This window comes from Hylobates moloch, unplaced genomic scaffold (genome assembly GCF_009828535.3).
Source record: "Hylobates moloch isolate HMO894 unplaced genomic scaffold, HMol_V3 SCAFFOLD_6, whole genome shotgun sequence".
NCBI lineage: Eukaryota > Metazoa > Chordata > Mammalia > Primates > Hylobatidae > Hylobates > Hylobates moloch.
Genome location: NW_026652281.1, coordinates 28,458,851 through 28,465,040, shown reverse-complemented (window position 1 = coordinate 28,465,040; position 6,190 = coordinate 28,458,851). Strand labels below are relative to the sequence as shown.

The window sequence follows — 6,190 nt, the reverse complement described above, 5'->3', positions numbered from 1 at the left end:
GTGCATTCGTATTGCTTTAAAAAAGACAAATATTTCAACCTAACATATAGCTAGAAGTGGCTCATTAAAGAACATCTTACTCTACATTTTCTTTTTGAATTTTTTTGGCAGAAAAATTTACCAATGCAGAAACTTGGGACATAGTATTATTTTAATTCCTAGAAGGAAAACATTAAATAAATATATTAAAGTCATATAAATATATCTTGATTATATATAATATCATATAGTAAAGGAAATGATTATATTATGTTAGTCGATCTTTGTGAGATAATTCAAATTTAAATTAATATTCTAAAATTTTTCAGAGCTTATTTTCCTATTCTTAGAAAATAAAAACACCCCTAAGTATTGTTCATGACGGTGTTTTTGCCCTTGTTAAGTTATTTTCTGCTTTAAATTGTCATAATGCTCAATTGGTATTAATTTCTTTTTAAGGAAGAATTGAAAACTCAAGCAGAAAAAAATAACCAAAGAACAAAAGGCCAAATGCTGAACATTGAATTAAGTTAGTGGAAGTGAAAAAATTTTAATATGTAAAAGACAGCATTGTGCTCGCTTCGGCAGCACATATACTAAAATTGGAACGATACAGAGAAGATTAGCATGGCCCCTGCGCAAGGATGACACGCAAATTCGTGAAGCGTTCCATATTTTTTTAGATGGAGCGTGGCATATCAAGTGGGTTTCACACCAGGGAGGCCATAGTCACCACAACAGCATGGTACTGGTATAAAAATAGGCACATAGACGTAGACAACTCTTTTTTTTTTTTGGTTGTTGGCCAGGCTGGTCTCAAACTCCTGACCTCAGGTGATCCACCCACCTCAGCCTCCCAAATTGCTGGGATTGCAGGCGTGAGCCATCACACCCAGCTGATGACTCCTTTTTTTAAAAACATTGAAACAACATAAATATGGAAATGAACTACTCACGGTTGTTATTATATTGACCATATCCTTCTGCAGCATACCTTTTTCACTCAAAGTTTGTTTTATGAGATTTAACCATGTTAATTCTTTTCAATCTAGTATGTTCATTTTTAATTGCTGTATAATATTGCATATCGTGGATATGACTTTAATTATCCAATCTCTTGTTGGTCAACTTAACTTCTGCATCATCTTATGTTACTGCATATGTGTGATAACTGTGATAAACAGTTTTTCCAAAAAAAAAAAAAAAAAAAAAAGACAGCATTAAAACTGCTTTTGCACACTGCCTTTGCCAGAGAGAGAAGCCAAAGGTGTTTGTTAAGAGTATAAGGGGAGGTTTACAAGTATTCAATAGAAATTATATGAGAGGCACATTAGACAATTTTAAGTAATCTCATGTGGATATGAGGAAATTAAAGCAATTAAACGATCTGGTGGTGCATAGTGAAAGCCAAGTAGGATCTCCATTTCTTTCCAATGTTTAAAAATAACTTCACATTGAATGGTGGTTTATGTCCTCCAAGGTTAAACTTACACAAATATTAGACAGTTTCTCACCAGCAATGCTCTGGTTGATGCCCTTCCTCCGTATGTTCTCCAGCACTGCCCCTTATAACTCATCCCCTTCATCCATTCCACACACAACTTCCAGGTTAATTTTGCCTTTCTGAACATCTGGCAGATTTTATTGGCTGTCTATCTGGTAGCCATTACCTGTTTTTCTTTGCTAATACCACAGTTGAGTTAGAACTGCAAAACGCCCAATGCAGAGTCTTAAATCATGATTGGTCTCCTGTGACAATGGCAACCTAGTGTCTCTTGTGACATATGACCCAGTTTTGACCACAGAGATGTAGTTAAATTTGTGCTGAGTATTTTTGGAATATATTTTTCTCACTGAGAAAGCTGCATGAGGAGGAATTTATTGTGTGAATGTATGAGAATATGAAGCCATAGGAAAAATGTCAACATACTGAGGGTGATTGAGTAGAAAAATGCTAAAAGCTTAATACTTGGAAAGGCTTAGTTCTGGACTTCTTAAGAAAACAATAAATACTTTATGGCGTAAGCCACTATTAATTGGCTTTTTTGTGATTGGTTGCAAATACATTCTATATATACATTCTGTCTCCCTGTTTGGCATTTATTTTCCCTTCTTCTCATAACAGTAACCTGATATTCCTTTGAAACCATTCCTCCACTGTCTTCACCTCACATACAGATGACAAATAGTTAAGCCAGTCTACACACTCCACGCTCCCCAGCCCTTCATCCAGCCATAATGATTGCTTCATAGATAAACATATAAGTTAGCCGAGACAAATTAAGAATCAGGTCCAGTACTTTGGAATCTTTTGTAGTTTAGTCGATACCTTTTTTAAAGAGTTAAACTTAAGTCATACTGAATTAAAAGGAATCTATCTTCCCTCTGATGCTTAATTCGTTAGTCACTTTTCGCATATTGAATTAAATGATAGCTATCTGGGAATATCTCATTTCTTTTGCTAATGTGTAAGCTTCCTAGGTATAAACCTGATATTTCACTCAACACAATTCTCTCCCTTTTATTTAGTAGACACACCGTAAATATCTGTGGAATTGATATAAAACTCAAAAATTCCATGTATATTGGGATGACAGCCAATGTGAGATTTTCTAAGAATTTTCTTAGAATCATAGTGTCATATTCTGAAAGTGCAATTCTCCCTTGTCAAATATCTGTGCTTCATAACTGCTCAGGGAATTTTGTGTACAAATTTCTCCCTTCTTACTTATAATTTATCCTAAATTGTATGTTTTTAATTGAAAAAACTAACAATTTATTCTATGTTATGACTGGTCTGCAACTTTAAACTGCTCAAATTCTCAGTTTTTCATTTTTATCATTATGTAATCTCTCTCTCTCTCCTCTCTGTCTCTACTTCTCTTTTCTCTTTCCTTCTATAGCCACTACTTCTTCTCTTTTCTCTATTTCCCTTTATAGCTCCTGCTTTGCTTAGGAATGTCATAAATCTTACAGCCCAAACCCCTACCCGTCCCAGCCTCTACTTATTACTGTTTTAGCCCCTACTTCTACGAGATCAACTATTTTAAATACCATAAATAAGTGAGAACATATAGTATTTATGTTTCAATGCCTGGTTATTTCACTTAACATAGTGTCCTTCAAGCTCATCCAAGTTGCTGAGAATGACAAGTATTTTTAATCACTAAATTGTATTCTATTGTTGATATATGTCACCTTTTCTTTATTCATCTGTTTATGTATACCCAGGTTGATTCCATATCTTAACTATTGTGAATAGTGCTTCAATAAACATGGAAATGCAGATATTTCTTTGACATATTGATTTTCTTTATTTTGGATTTTTTCCCAGTATTGGGATTGCTGGATCATATAGTAGTTAAAGTTTTAGTTTTTTTTTTTAAAGGAACTTTCATACTGTTTTCCATAATAGCTGTGCTAATTTACATTTCCACCAACAGTCTTCAAGAGTTCCCCTTCCTCTCCATTCTCAACAGTATTTGTTATTTTTTGTCTTTTTATTAGCCATTCTAACTGGCATAAGATGATATCTCATTGTAGTTTTGATTTGCATTCCTGGTGATTAGTGATGCTGAGCATTTTTATATTCATATACCTGTTGACCATTTGTATGTCTTCTTTTGAAAAATGTGTATGCAGTTCGTTTTCCTATTATAAAATTGAATTATTTCGGTTTTATTTTGATGTTGAGTTGTTTTGAGTTCCTTGTATATTCTGGTTAGTAATCCCAAATGAAGAGTTTCTAAATATTTTTCTTATTATGCAGGTTGCCTCTTCACTCTATTGTTTCCTTTGCTTTACAGAAGTTTTTAGTTTGATGTAATCCCATTTGTCTATTTTTGCTTTCATTGCCTCTGCTTTTAAGGTCATTTCCAGGAAGTCCTTGTTCCAGACTCATGTCCTGAAGCATTTTAATTTTTTTCTAGTAGTTTCGTAGACTTGGGTCTAACATTAAAGTTTTATCTATTTTGAGTTGTTATTTATATATAGAGAGAAATTAGCATGAAGTTTCATTGTTCTGCATATGGATATCCAGTTTTCCCATCATCATTTATTGAAGAGACTGGACTTTCCAGTCTCATTTAGTTAATGTTCTTGGAGGCTTTGTTGAAAATCAGTTGGCTGTAAACATGTGGAATTATTTCTGGGTTCTTTATTCTATTGGTCTATGTGTCTCTTTTTATGTCAGTACCATGCTGTTTTGGTTACGTAGCATTATAGTATATTTTGTAGTCAGGTGGTGTGATGCCTCCAGCTTTGTTTTATTTTATTTTATTTTATTTTTTATTTATTTATTTTTTTCCGCTAAGGATTGCTTTGGCTATTTGGGGTCTTTTGTGGTTCCATATTAATTTTAGTTTTTTTTTTTCTATGTCTGTATAAAATGTCATTGGTATTTTGATAGAGATTGCATTGCATCTGTAGATTACCTTTGGAAATATGGTCATTTTTCACAATATTTATTTTTCTAATTCATTAACATGGGATGTGTTTCCACTGTTTTGTGTCCTTTTTAATTTCTTCGACCAGTGTTTTATAATATTCTTTGTAGAAATGTTTCACCTCTGTGGTTAAATTTTATTTCTATGTATTTTTATTTTGCAGCTATTGTAATTGAAATTGTTTTCTTGATATTTTTCTTGCTAGTTAGCTGTTGGTGTATAGAAATGCTACTAAATTTTGTATGTTGATTTTGCATCTAGCAACTTTACTGAATTTGGTTATTAGTTCTAAGGTTTTTTGGTGGAGCTTTTAGGGTTTTCTTATATATGTACAATTATGTTATCTGCAAACAAGGACACTTTGACTTTCTCTTTTCCAATTTAGATGTCCTGTATTTCATTCTTTTGCATCATTGTTCTGACTAGAACTTCAAGTACTATGTTGAGTAATAGTAGTGAAAGTGGGCATACTTGTCTTGTTCTAGTTATTAGAGAAAAGATGTTTGATGTTTGTTGTTGTGTGATGTATGATGTATATGTATCATATATGGCCTTTATTGTGTTAAAGTACATTCCTTCTATACCTCATTTATTGATAATTTTTATTATGAAATAATGTTGCGTTTTATCAAATACTTTTCCTTCATCTATTGAGATGATCATATTATTTTTAATCTTGTAACTTGGAATTGGTCTGCTCAGCTTCTCTATTTCTTCTTGGTTCAATCTTGGTAGGTGTACATGCCTGGGAATTTATTCATTTTCTCCAGGTTTTCAAATTTATTGATGTGTAGTTGTTCATAATAGTCTAATGATTCTTCATATTTCTGTGGTATAATTGGTAATGTTTCCTTTTTCATTTGTGATTTTGAGTGTTTTCTTTTTTTTCTTAGTTTGTCTAGCTAATGGTTTTTCAATTTTGTTTATCTTTTCAAGAATCCAATATTTCCTTTTCTTGATATTTTGTATTGCTCATTTACTCTCGATTTCATTTAGTTCTGCTTCATTCTGTATTATTTATTTCCCTCTACTAATTTGGGGTTTCGTTTGTTTTTTTTTGCTTTTCTAGTTCCTTGAGATGCATTGTTAGGTTATTAGAAATCTTTCTACTTTTTGATGTAGGCATTTATTGCTATAAATTCTCCACTTAATTCTGCTTTTGCTATATCCCATAGGATTTGGTGCAGATGTTTTGGTTTTTATTTGTTTTAGGAAATTTTTAAATTTTTTTTCTTAATTTCTTCATTGATCCATTGATTATTCAGGAACATGTCATTTAATTGACATGTATTTGTACAGTTTCGAATGTTTCTCTTGTTGATTTCCAGTTTTGTTCCATTGTGGTCAGAAAAAAAAGATGCAATTTCAGTTATTATATTTGTTGAAACTTGTTTTGTGATCTAACATGTGGTTTGCCTTGGAGTATATTTTGTATGCTGATGAAAACAATGTGTATTCTGCAGGTGTTGGATGAAACATTCTGTATAATATTTGTTAGGTCCATTTGGTGTCAAGTGCAGTCTAAATTCTATGTTTCTTTGTTGATTTTCTGTATAGATGATCAGTCCAATGCTGAGAGTAAGATGTTGAAGTCCCAGCTATTACTGTATTGAAGCCTATCTTTCCCTTTAGATCTAATCATATTAGTTTTATGTATCTGGGTGCTCTGCTGTGGGATGCATATATATTTAAAATTGTTAATATCTTGCTGAATTAACTATTTTATGTAATAACCTTCTTTGTTTCTTTTTGCAGTTTTTGGCTGG

General features: G+C 32.3%; 1 non-coding gene across 1 annotated transcript; it reads left to right on the top strand.

Moving 5' to 3' along the window:
- Window positions 1–551: 551 nt before the first annotated feature.
- LOC116472154 (U6 spliceosomal RNA) lies at window positions 552–658 on the top strand. The gene has a single exon (XR_004249041.1). It is a non-coding gene; the product is annotated as a U6 spliceosomal RNA (small nuclear RNA).
- Window positions 659–6,190: the final 5,532 nt, after the last annotated feature.